Below are 19,094 nucleotides of genomic sequence, written 5' to 3'. Positions count from 1 at the left end.
GCATACGGGAAGTCCTCATGCAAGAAAAGAAGCAGTCCATAAGCTGCTCAGTGGCTATTTCCGACTGCCTTTACACGCGTGGACGTCACATTGCAGCCAGTCTGTGAAGTGAACTGCCCACACATGGACGCCTTTTCCATAAGCCTGGAAGTGTTTTTGTGCTGGGGAGTGGCATGCGGGTGACGGGTGTCATGGATGACAAGTGTGACATGACAGGCAATACAGTAATGACAGTTGCAGGAATGAGGAGACTGAAAACCAGGATGTGAGGTGGAAAAAACTTTGGCCACAAGCTTTATTTTAGTACCAGCCATGGTGCAAAAGAAAAACCAGCCATAACATCACATAAGGATAACAATACTATATTTTGGGGACAGAGGGAACAGGTGAGCGGGGGGCCCTAATCCCAATTAGGGGCCGCTCGAGGCTGATCCCCGCCGCCATTCATATGAAAGCTTGTGACGATTGTTTGGCCCCAGCGTGTGAGCTGTGACATGTTCATAATTGCTTGTCTTTGGAGCAGGTTCATCCTGCTTTCTCTTGTCCTTTCCAAGTGAGGTGGGGAGGTGTGCGCTTATGTGCCTTTTATTGCTGTCCAACCTGACCAGGTTTAGCACTTGCGCCCTCTCTTGCTCACAGGGTGATTTTCGCTGAAGTTATGGCTCTTGATCCACATTTCTTGATAAAACAAACCCCCCGTTGTGAAGCCTTTCACTTGATACTCCACGGGATGTGTTCTTAGAGCCATTTTGATTTTTTGATCATGTGTTTTGTAGTTTTCCATGGATGGAGGCGTTTTAGCCTCTTGGTCTACTCTTTGGAGATGAATTTGGCACTTTCTACACACATGATCCACTTGAGTTTTTGAAGCCCCCACGCTCCGTTTGTGGGCTAGTTATTTCCTCGGGGGTGGGTTCCAGGAGCCTTACTAGGCTGGGGCGCTTGTTCATGAAGGCCCTGGTGGTGCAGATGGGGCAATATTCTGTTTCCTCGATGCAGTACAGGTTGATGATCCACCCTTTTCCTAATTGGTCAGTTTTGGACCTACACAGTTTCACAGCCATGGAGTCCTTCCCCAGGTGGATGTCGCCTATATCCAGCCCTTCCTCTGATCCTGTGTTTTTGGAGGCTATCTCGCTGATCCTGAACGCCCCAAAGTAGTTGAGTGTGAAGGCAGCTCTAAATAGTGAGGTCTCGTAGGCATTGTTGCATACTGCAGGGAGGGTGTCTAGCAGAATTTTTAATTTAGCAAAATTGAGGGGGCGCCTGGTGTCTGTCTTGACCCCTTCCATTTTGGACCAACCCTTGAGAGCATATCTGGTTAGTGCACCGTGGGTGGGGTCGGGTGCCCCCGCTAATCTAGTGTAATATGAAACTGCTGCCAGATGGGATGAAGCCCATGCCTTATTTTTGCTTTGTTTGAAAGCCCACTCCATAAAGTCATTGACATGGCTTTCCTGTATATCCCTGATGTTGGTGACTTTTGTGATGTTTCCAAAATCAGTCAAGCACTTATTGTACATTTTGGCAGTTTTCTGTGCCAGCGCCTTTTTGGCCAGTTCCCCTAGGACACCTTTAGGCTCACCTGTAGGGGTGTGGTGCTGGGAAAGGCAACCCCCTTTGCCCGGGCCCGGGGGGGAGGGTAGAGCTGGGAGCGGGCATCTCATGGAAGAGCTGTGACCGGCTGGCTGGCGGGGGCTGCCTTGGATGTGTCCATGATGGCCCAAACCTCTTCTGGAACTGCTGTCCTCCTGGCTTCTGCCTGTGGGTTTAGTGCCTTGAAAGTGGAGAACTGAAAACGGGACAGAGCGTCAACGGCCTTATTATTTTTGCCTGCAATGTGCCGCCCAATTATTACAATGTTATTTTCCAGGGTGACTTTTGTCATTTCTCTCAGCACTTTTAGCACCAGAGGGCAGGAGGCAGCACCCTTGTTTAAAATGTGTACAACCGCCATGTTGTCTGACCATGTGACCAGTTCTGTGTTGGCCAACAAGTCCCCCCATAGGTAGAGTGCCAGCCATATGGGGAATATCTCTAGCAATGTGATGTTCCTGGTCCGGCGCCTCTGCTGCCAGCAGGGCGGCCAGTGGCCGGCGCACCACTTGTTACCAAAACATACCCCAAAGCCTCTGCTGCCAGCCGCATCCGTGAACAGGGACCTTTTGTCTGCCCCATTCATGGGTTTGCGCCATATCACTTGGCCATTGAAATTGTTAAGAAATGATTCCCACATGGCCAGGTCTTGTGTTATCTCCTTGCCCAATCTGATGTGGTGGTGTGGCTTTGTAACCCCCCTCATTTTTAGTTCCAAGCTCCTGTGAAAGACCCGGCCTTGGGGCATGATTCTGGTAGCAAAGTTGAGCTTCCCAGCAAGGGACTGTATTTCCTGCAGCGTCGCCTTGTCCCGGCCTGTCATCCGCCTTATTGTCTGTAGAAGGTCCTCTATTTTGTCCCTGGGCAGGCGGCACTCCCCCATGGAAGAGTCAATCTCTATTCCTAGAAATGACAGGGTGGTGGTGGGTCCTACTGTCTTCTCGGGTGCCAGTGGAACCCCTAATTCCTGCATGGTTTCACTGAATGTTTTTATGGATGAGCTGCATAGGGGAGACCCTGCTGGGCCAGTGAAGAAGAAATCATCCAGATAGTGTACCGTTCTGGCTCTGGGCATGGCCTGTTGGAACGCCCACTGTAGGAAAGAACTGAACTGTTCAAAATAGGCACACGCGATGGCGCAGCCCATGGGAAGGCATTTTGTCAAAGTAGAATTTATTGTCAAAATGGAAGCACAGCCACTGGTAAGTGCTCTTGTGCACGGGCAGCAGCCTGAAAGCTGACTTAATGTCCACTTTTGCCATGAGAGCGTGTCTGCCTGACAGTTTTACTAGGTCGACAGCATCTTGCACGCAGCTGTAAGAGACAGCAGCCTCCGTGGCAGGGATGCCGTCATTGAAAGAGCTACCGGGTGGGTGTGATAAATGATGGATCATCCTGAATTCCCCCGGCTCTTTTTTGGGAACAATGCCCAGGGGGGAGCATAAAAACTCAGTGAAGGGGGGGTGTTGGAAGGGGCCCTCAATCCTCCCTAGTTGTAGCTCTTTATCAATTTTTTCGCTTATTATGGTAGCTAGGGATGAGGCAGATTGTAGGTTCTTGGGTATGGTGGGAGATCCCTGGCCCTTGAATGGGATCTGGAAGCCATCTTTGAAACCCTGAGCCAAGAATGCTCTAGCTGCTGGGTCAGGGTAGTTCTCTAACATTTTTAGCAGTTGGTCAATTTTTATTGGTGAGGCCCCTATTCTATAGCTAGTGCATGTTTTTGCCCTCAGTGACTTTTGGGCTGGGCCTGGAAGGAGAGGCTTTTGTGCAGTTGTTGCTGCTGTGGCCACTCAGTGCCCTTGTTACATGACCCTCTGTTGAAGTACCAGCAGGCCCCCGGTGTGCTTCCTTTGGCCCCCCCGGTGCTGCGGTTGCCAGACTGTCCCTGATTATGCCCTGTTTTTTGCTCCCCTGGGGGCGGTCTTCGAAAGGGGGGTTTGTTTTTGTTAGTATTTATACTGTCTTGTTGAGGCCTGCGCTGGTTATGTTGCCTGTTTCTTCCACTTCTATTATACTGATGCTCATGGTCTTTGCTGCTCTGGGCGCTCCTAGCTGAGTTTTCTTTTAATACATGAAAAAGATACAATTTAGGGTCTTCCTCCTCCCAGCCCAGGTCAGGGAATCTCTGCATCTCCTTCCTGAACTCTCTATCATAGTTCAGCCAAGACTCCCCCCCAAAGGTATTGTGAATCTCCAAAATTCTGTGGTGGTAGGCAATCAGTGCAGTGCCCTCTTCTGGGAATTTTTCTAGAATTATTGTGGATAGGATTTGAAAAGAGGCCTCCCAATTCTGAACATTCTTCTCCAGTGTGGGCCTCTTTGCTCTCTCTTTTTCTTTCTCTTTCTTACCCCTTTTTGAAATGCCAAAACCTAATTCTTCATATTCCAATAGGCAAAAAATGTCAATAAATTGCTTTTTCCAAATCTTTCTCTTAATTTTCCGCTCAATGTGCCATGCAGTGGTCTTTTTTAGGCTTCTATTTACACTTTTGCCGGCAGTGCGCCTCCCTTATTTTGTCATATGTGGGATTGGAGACAGTACATCATTGCTAGGCCCAACCCATGCTTTAAGGTGGCCCTGGTCATCCTCGCCCCCAGATTCCGACTCTGTGTCTGTGCTGTCACTCTCGCTGCTGGAGCTGCTCGAGTCATCCCCGTGCCTCTTCTTTTTCCCAGCACCCGCACCCTTGTGCCATTTTAAAAATTGTTCTAGCATAGGCCCCAAATCATTGCTTTTCACAGTACCTGATTTAGCTTTTCTTTTGGTGCCTGGGTGGGTGTCTGAAGCGGCGGGCATGCTGCGGACGTCAAGGCGCTGCTTCTTCCTGGCCGGCTGCTCCCTTTCTGCTGGCACCTCCTCGCCGTCGACCTCCTCTTCCAGGGCGCCTGCGTCATCCTCGTTGAGGCTGGTGGATACAAGCTCTGCCATTCTTTCCTGCACCACGTCCATGCCATGGACTGCTTCCGCTGCTTTGGCCCATTCCAGGAGTAATGTTTCTTTCAGGGATAAGGCGTTGGCCATCTCTTGCCTGTTTGGGTCTCTGCGTGCTGGTTTGTAATGGGCTGTCCTTGTGTTTCCCAACTTGCTGTGTGGGTCAGGGTATTCTCCCCCCCCTATTGTAGTTCCCAGGCTAAAAGTACTGGGGCTCTGTGTCGTCCTGCTTCCAATGCAGGAGGACAGAAATGCACGCTGCCGCACTGGATACTGGTGACCCTGCTGCCTTCTGGCCAGCAGTGAGTGCTGTGGCTCTGTGTCTTCCTGCCTCCGATGCAGGTCTGGCGAAATGTGCGCCTCAGAAAATTATGGTGTTCCGGTTGCCCACTGTCCAGCTGTGACTGTTGGGGCTCTGTGGTGTCCTGCTTCTAGTGCAGGAGTTAAGAAATGCAAGTCGCACAAGATTCTGGTAACCCAGCTGCCCTCTGCCCAACTGTAAGTGCTGGGGCTCTGTGTCTGCCTCCTTCCAATGCAGGTCTGCCGAAATGTGCGCCTCGGAATTCCGGCTGTCCTCTGTCCAGCTGTTAAAGCCGGCAATCTGTGTAGTCCTGCTTCCCAAGCTGAAACACAGAAATGCACGGCCGTCGCAAATTCTGCTCTGCTCCTTAGCTGCACGTTGCTTGTGACCTTTGACTCGGTCAGGTTTGGAATGCTGTGGCCTGTCTGTGTCAGCCCGCAGTCCCCCGCTGTATCCCCAAGAAGGTATTTTTAATTTATCTTCGCCGTCGTGGCACGATGTCAGATTAGGACAGGTCTCATACAGCAGTTGTCCAGCTGTACCTTGTCCTATGCATGTGCAGCGTTGATTTCCTCGCAAAACACTGGCAACAGCCCCCCACTGTTGAAACAATCACCTGGCTGCAGCTGGGCTCTTCCCTCGAAGAAATTTGCTCTGAGTGCAACAGTGTAGCGCAGCGTTGGTTTCTTTAAAAATCCCACTTCGATCGGAGGTGCAGGAGGGGCTGGGGAGCTTTCAGCCTTCTCTCCTAGGAGAGAACAGCAGCAGTGTGCCTCTCTGTCTTGTTGAAGCCTGCGGGGCTGGGGAGACCCACGGACCTTCACTGCTGGAAATATGTCAATGTCCGCTTTTTCTCCGCAGCCAGGAAAAAATGTCAGCTGGTCCCAGCAAACGGTGCTCCGTCTCGTCCTGGTGCTCCGTGTCGACCTGCAGCCGTCCTGCTGCTGTTCGTGGCTGACGGGGAGGAAGCATGAGAAGGGCCACCTTGCCCCCGCCAGATAAAGGCAAAATTCGGCCTGGGGGCAAGGCGGCCCTTTCTTTGAACTTCAAAAGGCCCCCGCTCTGCATCCGACAGGATGGGAAGGGGGGCCTTTGAAGTATGGAGGGCAATGTGACAGGGGGCAGCGACTACCGGTTGTCACCTGCCCCTCTCACCTCACCCTCCAGTGCGGGAGACCGCTGTCTGGGTTCCCATTGTTAAGGGACCCAGCAGCCCGTCCCCCACCATGTGCATGCTAAGTGGGGCAGCGCCAAAAGGCACTGCCCCACCGGACTTAGCACAAATCCCCCTACTCCCAGTTTACGGCCCGGGCCTCCCATCCGGGTGGGCCCGGGTGTATTACTTCTGGGCAATGCTGCATGGGCATTCAAGAAGCGAGGCAGGGTAACTGCTGTTACCGTGAATCAAATATTGCGATACTTCTTCCACGCTTGATACTCGTATTCACAAACTGCTAGTTTAGACTGTACAAATCCATATGCAGATAGCACAAAATATAATAATAATAGTCCACACTAAGTGTTCAGTCCGATGTTGTCTTTATGTATTTATGTCACCAATAGCCGACACGTGTTTCGACCGTTGTGGTTATTCTCAAGGCTATCTTGGTACAATTCACCACATTCAAATGCACAATGATTCACAAAAAATAGACAAAACATTATATTTCATGTTATCAAAAAGATATTGGAAATAAAAACATACCACACAGGTTGAAGTAGGTTTCGAAAGATGCAAGCAACCATGGAAATTCAGAATAAAGAAAAAACAAATGTTTGATTACCAATCTGATATGCATTATCGTACCTTATGAATAATATGATGAATAAACTAAATGCATTAAAAATCTATTTATAATGTCATGTGACGAAGCCAGTTGACCACCCGTCACTCTCCTTCCTTAAATTATCCAAACATTCACCCATGTGAAAAATCCTTATTATTCCACCCAATTGTGCTCCCGTAGTCAGGTGTCTAAGAGTATTGAATAAGCTTACTCTTATTACGTATTGCTTTCTTGACATCTCTATTGATAAATATAATAATGATGTACACTGATTAAATGGTCCTATTGATTGCCCAATATATCTGCACACTGTATGAATAAATGCCCACCTGATAGTATTGCCAGAATAGCAGAACAAAATTAGTGGTATTCTTCTTATAAATTTCTGAGATGGTTCCCCGTAACCTAAAAAGTTTGACAGGACACTTGTAAGTAAAGCTATTTATTTGTACTTATCCATGATATAGGAATTGAATTGCTTAGGGCCTACCTCTTCCTGGGTTCAATCCCTCGTTCCCTCTGAATTGCGTCTGCTCGTGCTAGACGCAATGTTGTGTTGTGTTATATTTCGCGGCAAAAGCCGCGATCGTGACATCCGTTTGGCACGATGACGTCACGCGCATGTTTGCGCTTGACGTCACCACGCCCCGAGTGCAGCGTCACTTGTGCTGGCCGCCATGTTGGGTCCAGGCTAGTACCCTTAAAAAATCTTTCTATGAGAATTATAAGAAATATAGGCCCTCATTACGACCCAGGCGTTGGACCATGGTGCTAATAGCACCATGGTCCATGCCGGTAACTTACCGACTCCGCCATGGCGGAATGGGGAATTACCGCCCCATTCAGAGGTTGGCGGGGTGGTAATTCCCCATGCCTCCATGGCCCTTCCCCATTCCCATTTTTGCCCCTTAGGGCTCAATGGGAATGGGGAAGGCGCTAAGTACGGTGCCGCAAATTGCGGCACCGTACTTAGCACCAAGGTCCCTTTGCGGGTTGGTTTATTAACGCCTGCTAAAAGCAGGCGTTAAAGTGCCACCCGCAAAGGGACCTCGTAATCAGGCGTTAAGGGTTTAACGGCGCCGCCACCTTTTACGGTGCCGTTAACCCCTTTACGCCTGGGTTGTAATGAGGGCCATAGACTTAATTGAATTAATCCTACGCTGTAAAGCATATACGTGTATTGCATGCCACTATACTGTTAACTCATTATATGGATATATCCTATTTAACTGAAACGAATTTTCTAAAGTTTGTGAACTACACAGGTGATCAACTTGGCATGTCACAGGCCATATAGCTAATTGTGTATACCTGATTAAATCACAAATTCTTTGTAAATTTTACAGAAAAAAAAAACATCTCATGACCTGAATTTAAGCCATGTTCAGTGGACCTCAAAAGACAGATTGTTTTGGCTTCCATTCTACGTAGTAGCAATTGGGTGTCCCCACCCCTCTTTCCCTTTTTGACTTTCATCAGCCCCAAAAATCCTAGATCCTGTACATTGTCCATTTGGTGTACTGAACACCAAATGGAACATGTACGGAACATGGCTTAAATTCAGATCATGAGATGTATGTTTTTCTGTAAAATTTACAAAGAATTTGTGATTTAATCAGGTATACTCAATAAGCTAAATGGCCTGTGACATGCCAAGTTGATCACCTGTGTGGTTCACAAACTTTAGAAAATTTGTTTCAGTTAAATAGGATATATCCATATAATGGGTTAACAGTATAGTGGCATGCAATACACATATATGCTTTACAGTGTAGGATTAATTCAATAAAGTCTATGGGCCTCATTACACGGTAGGCGGTAAACCATGGCGCTATTAGCGCCATGGTTCATGCCGGTAATTTACCGGTACCGCCTTGGAGGAAAGGGGAATTACCGCCCCATTCCAAGGTTGTGAAGGCGGTAATTCCTCCTTCCTCCATTGCCCTTCCCCATTCCCATTTTTGTCTCATAGGGCATAATGGGAATGGGGAAGGCGCTAATTACGGTACCGCAAATTGCGGTACCGTAATTAGCACCAAGGTCCCTTTGCGGGTTGGATTTTTAATGCCTGCAAAAAGCAGGTGTTAAATTCCCCAACCCGCAAAGGGACCTCGTAGTAAGGCTGTAAGGATTTACCGGTACCGGTAAAATACCGGTACCGGTAAACCCTTACCGCCTACCGTGCAATGAGGCCCTATATTTCTTATAATTCTCATTGAAAGATTTTTTAAGGGTACTAGCCTGGACCCAACATGGCGGACAGCACAAGTGACGCTGCGCTCGGGGCGTGGTGACGTCAAGCGCAAGCATGCCCGTGACGTCATCGCGCCGAACGGACGTCGCGATCGCGGCTTTTGCCGCGAAATATAACACAACACTACATTGCGTCTAGCGCGAGCAGATGCAATTCAGAGGGAACGAGGGATTGAACCAGGAAAAGGTAGGCTCTAAGCAATTCAATTCCTATAGCATGGATAAGTACAATTAAATAGCTTTACTTATAAGTGTCCTGTCAAACGTTTTAGGTTACGGGCAACCATCCCAGAAATGTATAAGAATAATACCACTAATTTTGTTCTGCTATTCTGGCAATACTATCAGGTGGGCATTTATTTATACAGTGTGCAGATATATTGGGCAATCAATAGGACCATTTAATCAGTGTATATCATTATTATATTTATCAATATAGATGTCAAGAAAGCAATACGTAATAAGGGTAAGCTTATTCAATACTCTTAGACACCTGACTACGGGAGCACAATTGGGTGGAATAATACGGATTTTTCACATGTGTGAATGTTTGGATAATTTAAGGAAGGAGAGTGACGGGTGGTCAACTGGCTTGGTCACATGACATTGTAAATAGATTTTGAATGCATTTAGTTTATTCATCATATTATTCATAAGGTATGATATTGCATATCAGATTGGTAATCAAACATTTGTTTTTTCTTTATTCTGAATTTCCATGGTTGCTTGCATCTTTCGAAACCTACTTCAACCTGTGTGGTATGTTTTTATTTCCAATATCTTTTTGATAACATGAAATATAATGTTTTGTCTATTTTTTGTGAATCATTGTGCATTTGAATGTGGTGAATTGTACCAATATAGCCTTGAGAATGACCACAACGGTCGAAACACGTGTCGGCTATTGGTGACATAAATACATAAAGACAACATCGGATTGAACACTTAGTGTGGACTATTATTATTATATTTTGTGCTATCTGCATATGGATTTGTACAGTGTAAACTAGCAGTTTGTGAATATGAGTATCAAGCGCGGAAGAAGTATCGCAATATTTGATTCATTTTCACTACAGTGTGAACCCGTGTGGAGGGTTCTCAGATTGCGACTCCTGCTGCTGATGTTGAACTTGTGCTCATTTTTGCCAATAGGTTGGAGAATAACGCACAGATTCAAGTATCAATCCACAGTAATTCTAAGGTCTTAACTGCTGTTACCATTGGCAGCTGGGAGAGGGGCAGCCCCAACCTCCCCGCGCCTGCTCCTCTCCTCCCCCCAGCTACAGAGACACGCAGTCTCGGCAGCACAAAAGCCGTGGAAGGGAAAGGTGCGAACAGTCATCGCACCCTTCCTCCAAACAGCAAGGTGCTAAGCGCCATAAGGAAAACAACCGTCAGGCAGGGCCCAGGTTCAAAAGATCTGCCCCCATCAGGGGGTCAGACAGTCGGCTATCCGGCCGGGGTCTGCGACAACAGCAGCCCCCACCGCATACACAACAAAGACCCAGGGCCTCCCTGGGTCCTATAAATGAGAGCAGCATGCTCAGAGTAAACACAATCGGTTTGTGGACCCTGAACAGGGACCCAAGCAAACAGGAGGTTCACTGTTTACTCCGTGTCTTCCAAATCTTCTTGCTTCTTTAGCAATTCTTGAAGTTCGCTGTACATCGCAGTGTATTTTTTCCTTCCTGAACATTGTACTTTTCAAAGCAATTGTAATGCAGCCTTAACAAAGGAAGAAGCGGCAACCGAACAGCCACCGCGGACGCTGTCAACTTCAACATTTTCGGCATAGAAGGAAAAGCGGGCGGCGAGCGTGTCCAAAGCAAAACAAACAAAGACGCGTGTTGTGGAATCATCCCCAAAACCAGTGCGAACGAAGGAGAGAGTGGCACTCGAATAGCACAGCGTGGACGGCTTCCGGTTCAACAACCTACAGGTGAGCCACTGCGCTGGTGCTACGAGGGAGGAAAAATAGACATTTATATCCGGAAGAGATACATTTTACTACACAAGCCATTTTTAAACTCGGGCAGAGTCATAAGCCAGCTTGGTACCACGACGAACCGGGAGCTCGTCTTTTCTTGACAGCCATGCAGAACTGGCGAACACAGTTTCAGGCTCGGTGGGCCCAAACACTGCAGATTTAAAATAATTTCTGTAATATTACAGGGCGACCTCACAAGCGAAACCAATTATTTAAATCCAGTAAATCAAGCCTGGGGGCTGCCCAATTTTCTGAACCCGGTCAAGAAAGCACCATTCAACAGTTACCCAGCACGGGCAACAAATAGGACAGGCGCAGAGAACTCGCCGATAACAACAGTTTAACTCCTTGATAAAATCTTTTTCCTTTTCCTATAGCAGGCATAGAAGAACATGGGGCCCAAACGGAAAGCACGGGCACCCCCAACACCGGTGCAGAAGCCCAAATCACCACAATTGCTAGCAGCCATTGAAGCGGCAGAGCACTACGGATGGGCATGGGTTAGAGAAAACATGTACGGCCTACCCAGGGAAGGAATTACCAGCCCACCCAGCCAAGAGGAGGTTTCTGCACCATTAAAAAGGAGAAAAATATCCGAAGGCGCCGGAGAAGGTACCAAAAAATTGTCAAAACTATGTGAAAATGTAGCGGAATTACAGCAACTTATGGTAGAAATAAGGGGGAAACAGACACCGCCCGCAAAGGAACCTGGGGCCTCAAACCCTACCATCACAATAGAACCTACAATAACGGTTGTCAACCCACCCGTAACACTGCCTACAGCAATCCCGCCACAACAAGTACAGCATTTGCCAATAGCACCCACAGCTATAAAAACAACAGCCTCCACAACTCCAGCATAAGATTCAGCAGGTGCCCTAAAAGCATGGGCAACCCCAGGCACAGACAACACGGGCGCGACAGGGGCACCCGGCATCAATACAGCTGACATTGTAACAATCTGTAATGCACAATTAGACCAAAAAATGAAATCTTTCCAAACAGAGATATTAAATAGATACAAAAGGTGCCTAGCATGGAACATTGATACCACAATCAAAGAAGCCATATGTGCCAAAGAATGTATAGAACTCGTTTCCCTAATAGAAGCCCAGCGCAAGGAGAAAGACGCTTTCAGAAACCCCAAAAAAATTGAATAAAAAGCTATTGCCAGAAACGCCCAGGTCAAACAAAACTGGGACAACTTGTTACAGGCCTTTGCCATCTTAGCAACAATATATGAAGAAAAATTCCCCATGGATGGTAGGAAGATCTGGGCATACGTTGATAAAATAAGGGAAGTAAAAGTAACACAGAGGGGGAAGACATGGCTGGCATACGACATCAGATTTAGGAGGAGCATGTCAGAAAGGCCAGCCATTGAGTGGGATGAAGTCCATAACGATTTATACACCCTCAACGCCGAACCTCCCCAGGAAGCAGATACCATGCATTCTTCTTCCAAAAATAGCAAACATTCGCAAGTAAGCAAATCCCATGACAATGATAAATCCAAAAAAGGGGGCAGCCCTTTCGGAGGAACCAGCCTTGGGCGGTTAAAAATTATGCCCACAGACAGAACAAACAGCTGGCTGTCAAATCCAACATCCCATGCAGAAATTTTGGGAAAAACCAGTGTACATGGGGAGAAGAATGCTGGTACAAACACGCCTGCATAAACTGCAACGGCGACCATGCAGCACGCAACTGCACCAGACTACCAGCCAAGAAAGAATGATATTCCAATTTTAGAACCAGGACGAACACCCATCAATCCGGGCATTTTTAGGGACACCCTAAACAGCTACCCAGACAAGGAAACCAGCAGGTTACTATGGCAGGGTTTCACCAAAGGTGTTTTCATCCCATTTAAGGGCACTGGGTCACAATACATCCCGATGGACCTAAAGTCAGCCAGGGACAACCCCCAGATAGTAAAAACCAAAATCAAGAAAGAACTGCAACTGGGCAGGGTAGCAGGTCCTTGGGACGTCATGCCTTTAAAGGACTATTTAATATCTCCACTAGGCCTGGTCCCCAAAAAAGAACCCGGGAAAATGAGACTAATCCATCACCACTCCTACCCTAAAGGCCAGGCTTTAAACGACGGCATCCCACACACAGAATCCGCTGTATCTTACACGCATTTCCAAGAGGCGGTAAGGCTCATACAAGAGTGCGGCAGAAATGCCTTGATGGCTAAGCTGGACATCGAATCTGCTTTCAGACTCTTGCCAGTCCACCCAGAGTCACAGCAGTGGCTAGGTTTCACTTTTAACAACAAATTATACGTAGATAGATGTCTCCCCATGGGGTGCGCAGTATCCTGTGCACTATTTGAGCAATTCAGTTCCTTTTTTCAATGGGCTTTCCTAAAGCAGAGACCAGGGACAAAAATAGTGCATTACCTAGACGATTTCATGGTCATAGGGCCATCAAACTCAGAGGAATGCGGCCGGGCTTTAGCAAAACTGAAGCACATGGCCGCACAGTGAGGAGTTCCCCTAGCGAGGGGAAAAACCACCAAACCAGATACAAACATAATTTTTCTGGGCATCGAAATAGACTCAGCAAAGGGGCTCTGCAGAATCCCCAAAACAAAAATATCAGAACTCCTGGCTAAAATTCAAAACCTGATAATGAGAGAAAAGGGGACTGTAAAGGAAATACAATCCTCAGCAGGCACCCTCAATTTCGCATCCAAAATAATACCTCAAGGAAGGATATTTTCCAGAAGCCTGGAGTTCAAAATCAAATCACTCACCAAACCACACTTGCATATCCGGCTAGGCAGAGAGGTGAAACAAGACCTGGAAACATGGGGAAAATTCCTCAGAGATTTCAACAAGTCTTTACTTTGGCGAACGCCTCTAAATACCCGGTCAAACAGGGTCCTATACACCGACGCAGCTGGGAGCAAGGGGTTTGGAGCCATACTAGACTCCGAATGGGTGGCAGGACACTGGCCCAATTCATGGCAAGCAGCAGGGTGGACAAGAAACATCACCCTACTAGAAATATTCCCCATCTGGCTAACATTACACATCTGGGGCAGGCGACTAGCAAATACAGAACTTTTGATCTGGTGCGATAACATGGCTGTAGTGGGCTCCATAAACAGAAGGTCTACGAAATGCCCTTTAGTACTAAAAGTATTACGAGCCATTACAACAGTCACACTACAAGTAAACGTTGTACTCAAAGCGAAGCACATTTCAGGGGCAGATAATAACATTGCTGATGCCTTATCTCGTTTCCAGTGGACAAGATTCCGAGAGCTAGCGCTGCACGCCCAAGAACAGATGACGCCAATACCAGCAGAATGCTGGGCAATAATGGGAAGACAAGAATAACGTCATCAACGCCAACGCCAGAGAGCACAGGCCGGGATGCCCAACTAAAACCAGGCACCTCTAAAACGGGTGCCAACAACACATCGGCATCACCGCCAGCACCAGAGAGTGCAGGCCGGGATGACCAATACAAAGCAGGCACCTCTAAAACGGGTGCCAGCAACACATTGGCATCAACGCCAGCGCCAGAGAGCCCAGGCCGGGCTGCCCAACAAGAATCAGGCACATCAGCAACGGGTGCCAACAACCTCACAGGCTTCCTAACGGAGATGACAGAGAGGGCGGTGGCAAGCACCACTGCAGCACAGTACAGTAAGTGTTTGCAAACAGTATTTAAGGCCACATGTGTAAACCACGTAGAACTAATAACGATTAGAGATATAGAAGTATTTTTAAAATGGGCCCGGGAATAAGGTTTCAAAAGGGATTGGGCTAAAAGACACCTGGTGGCAATTTCATACTTTACAAAAATACGGGGCAATTCAGACCCCACCCAGAACGCCCTCATCTCTTATGCAATGAAGGAATGGGGCAGAATAGAGGGTCCGCAAGTGGACACCCTCCGACCCCTTGATTTCGACAAACTGGTGCAGATAGCAAGCCATTTGGAAGCCATATGTTGGCACCCATACGAGATAATGTTATTAAAAACAGCCTTTTTCCTAGCCTACTTCGGGGCTTTCCGGGTAGGAGAACTCATCGCTTCCAGCACCAAAGCCACAAACGGCCCGGGCGTCATGGAAATCAGGGTGAGACAGGAGAGTGTTAACATAGAAATGCAACAGTCAAAAACGGGTGCAAAAAGAACCATCAATATTTGTTGCATCAATGAGGCAACAAACTGCCCGGTTTGCATCACCAACCTCTATTACGCACAACGACCCAAAGTAGGGGGGAGTTTTTTAATCCACAAGGATGCATAGGCCCTAAGCCGCTACCAATGTAAAGGAGTGCTGATAAAAGCAATCAGCAGAGCAGGGTGGGATCCCAAACATTTCGGCACTCATTCCTTCAGGATGCCGCAACTGCAGCATGGCAAGGAGGTTTAGCACCGCAACTACTAAAAAACATAGGGGGATGGAAGTCAGACTGTTATAAAAGATATATCAGACCAAAATTGATATAGCCATCTACCCTAAAATGTTATTTCTTTTCCCTACCTCCCACCACCACAGAAACAACAGGCGAATCGAGGACCACACTCCGATCAGCATGGATAGTTGGCCACTCATTTGTTTTCAGGACAGGCAGATGGGCAGAAGAGACCAAAGAAGGGCCACCTTTCAGAAACACCTTACTTCATAGTGGGGATACAGAGGCCTATGCTGGGCTGACGTCCACGAAACACTAGCAGAACTGTTGGCATACAGGGACCCCCCAGAATTCCTGATCATCCATCTAGGGGCAACGACCTACTCAACACAGCTAGACGCATCCTATGCGAAGAAATCTGCTCCTCCCTAGCAGGCATTTTGCACAACTGGAGGGGTAATGAAATATACTTCTCAGCCATCTTACCAAGAAAGAAATGGCTAGGGGCCAACTGCTACAAATCTATAGACATATCCAGAAGAAAACTGAACAGGACGATAGAGAGATTCTGTATGACAAGAGGACTGGGTTTCATAAAACACCCAGCCATTACACTAGGCAACCCAGACTTTTTTCTCCACGACGGCACCCATCTGTCTAGCCAGGGCATGGAGCATTTCTTTTGGGAAATCAATACAACACTTGTTCACAGGGGCTCTCTCTAGGGCATACTCTTGGGGGAACACGGTCAGCCGGCAACCTGCCCGCGTGTGGCGGCATGGGTCCGAGGGGGTAACCTCAGGACCCGGTGCCCAAAAGTATGATACCATCATGATATGTGATATTGTTATTGCCATAACCCATATCTGTACAATAAAATCCTACAGCATTTTATTGCCAACACTTGATACAAGTTGTGAGCCTATCATTATGGGTGAGGGTTTGGGGTTCGGCCATTACTAATGCATGCATATGGGTTCAGCAGTTATGGGCAATGCTGCATGGGCATCCCAAAAGCGAGGCAGGGTAACTGCTGTTACCATCGGCAACTGGGAGAGGGGCAGCCCCAACCTCCCCGCGCCTGCTCCTCTCCTCCCCCCAGCTACGGAGACACGCAGTCTCGGCAGCACAAAAGCCACGGAAGGGAAAGGTGCGAACAGTCATCACACCCTTCCTCCAAACAGCAAGGTGCTAAGCACCATAAGGAAAACAACCGTCAGGCAGGGCCCAGGTTCAAAAGATCTGCCCCCACCAGGGGGTCAGACAGTCGGCTATCTGGCCGGGGGCTGTGACAACAGCAGCCCCCACCACGTACACAACAAAGACCCAGGGCCTCCCTGGGTCCTATAAATGAGAGCAGCATGCTCAGAGTAAACACATTCGGTTTGTGGATCCTGAACGGGGACCCAAGCAAACAGGAGGTTCACTGTTTCCTCAGTGTCTTCCAAATCTTCTTGCTTCTTTACCACAGAACCCGTCCACCCTACAAAAAGGGGAGAACAAAAAGAAGTACAAGGCACTGTACGGTGCCCACAACAAGTCTTGGGACACAAGAAGGTGGCACGGGTCCGAGGGGGTAACCTCAGGACCCGGTGCCAAAAAGTATGATACCATCATGATATGTGATATTGTTATTGCCATAACCCATATCTGTACAATAAAATCCTACGGCCTTTTATTGCCAACACTTGATACAAGTTGTGAGCCTATCATTATGGGTGAGGGTTTGGGGTTCGGCCATTACTAATGCATGCATATGGTTTCAGCAGTTATATACACTTACGTTTATTACTGCATGTTTATTATACAATATTACAAACTCTTGCAAGAGTGGGGGGGTGGCGGGAGCGAGCCACTAAAAAAAGTCCTGCTACCCCCCCATATGGCTTCATTCGCTCCCCCAAACCGCCCACCCCTGCGCCAATCTACTTTTTGGTAACATTAGTGGCAGATGGCATTTCAACACATAACAAAATAAAATAAAACTGCATGATCATTGCAGGAAACCTATCTATTGGAGCTCTGTCCAGGTGCTCTGAGACAAAATACATGCAAATCTCCAAATTTGCATAGGGATTGCACCAAAAGTGACTTCACAGAAAAGGACATTGCAAGGAGCATCATCAGTCTTCGCTACGTGGAGGCACCATGGAAGTGACTATAGACTAAGCTGCCATAAGTAAGCCAAGTGGCAAATAACTTTGTGGTGCAACATACCTAAATGGAACTATTTTTCTTTTTTTTAATGATAGCATGATATGCCATGTAGCGGGGAAGCGTGGAGTTGCACAGCACCATGGCATCATGTGTGGATACCAGGAATCTTGCACAGCAATGCGTGATTAATTGCCTTGCATCGCACACCATCTGGACATTCAGGGAATAGTAGAACTTCCTGTTGCAGCACACTACCTCCTCGGCATGCCGAACTACCAGCTCCAAATGAGTGCAGTCGATGGCACCAATTACGTTAGGCATAGCTGCCAGTGCATAGAATGCTATTTTGGTATCATTCACCTCCTCCATAGTCCGTGGTAAATATATGTTGTCCGTTCCATGTTTCAGGAGGGCATCTTGCACCTGGTTGAGCACACAGGAGAATCATGGTTGAGAGATGCCATGCAGCTGCCCACAGTGTGCTGGTAGGTGCCTGTGGCAAGGAAGTGCAGCACAGACACTACCTTCAGAAAAGGGGGATGCCTGTCCGGATGTTGATGAGGCTTACCAGGTCGTCATTCATAGATGAGGTCCACTATTGTGCATATGGTGTCCTTGCCCAGGCGGTACAGGGTGTGGATCTGTGCAGGTGTTAGGTCAAATGGACTGGCCCTTATGCGAGATATTGGTGGCTGCCTTTGGGGTACAACTGTCTGTCCTGGTGGTATGTGCTGGCCCTGTCTCACCCTCCTTCTCCTCCTGCGCCTCCGCTGCATTCCCTGATTCAATGCCTGCTGGGGTAGTAGCAGTGCAGGCAAATCCTCCACCCCCAGTATTGCAACTGTGAATGGTAGCATTTTGTGTTTGGAAGGGGTGTGGTGTGTGGGTGTGCTCCTTTTGTTCTGTGCCAGACTCCATTGCCCCACCTGTACTGATGTGTGCACCTGTGGCAGGTTTCAACACAGCCGATTGCTATTAACGGCTGCCCCGTGATACCAGTGTTAATGGCATCATGGTACCCATTCTTACCAGCATCTGGATGCTGGTAAGGGCATGTCCGTGAACCTCGTAATGTGCACTTGCTTACGGCATTCCGTTGTTACAGACACGGCTGCCGCGTGCCTGCGCCCATTGTGACCGGGTAGGTGCTACCCGGTCACAACGCGTCCCTGCAGATGCCAGTAGCACTGGCATCACGGGTCGTAATACACCGGTCCGGTAAACAATGCCGGTATTCCCTTACCGGTATCGTTAGTAGCAGACAGCCAACCTTGTAATGAGGCTCACTGTCTTGTGTCTTGCATGCAAGTATGGCTTTCTCAATGGGAACCTTGCCTGCAGGATTCTCCTCGGTATTGGTATTTCACTGGTACTGCACGTGTTGGTCTGCACAACAAGGTCCTTGCCTGGCTGCGGCAGAGAACTGGACCTGGTGTGGTTAAACTCACTGATTTAAAAATTCTGCGTAGAAGGAACCAGAGAGACTGGTGTTTGCAACCTAACAGCGACTGTGTTTTAGTGGGTTGTGTGGACACAAAATAGCACACTCTACCCTGGTATTAACATACGCACAAGGCGGAATCCAACTCCCGAATCTCGAAAAATATTATTTAGCTGCCCAACTCAGTTTTGTATCAAAATGGTTGGCTGACGACACCACATCCGAGACCCCCCTACTGCAATCCATGATTTC

General features: G+C 48.0%; 1 protein-coding gene across 2 annotated transcripts in view; it reads right to left on the bottom strand.

Annotated features, from left to right (window-relative positions):
* DRP2 (dystrophin related protein 2) overlaps window positions 1–19,094 on the bottom strand; it is a 1,496,582-nt gene that overhangs the window by 717,924 nt on the left and 759,564 nt on the right. The window lies entirely within an intron of this gene.

Source organism: Ambystoma mexicanum, chromosome 5p, assembly GCF_040938575.1.
Source record: "Ambystoma mexicanum isolate Mex_15411 chromosome 5p, UKY_AmexF1_1, whole genome shotgun sequence".
Taxonomy (NCBI): Eukaryota; Metazoa; Chordata; class Amphibia; order Caudata; family Ambystomatidae; genus Ambystoma; species Ambystoma mexicanum.
This window is presented reverse-complemented; position numbering and strand designations above follow the sequence as displayed.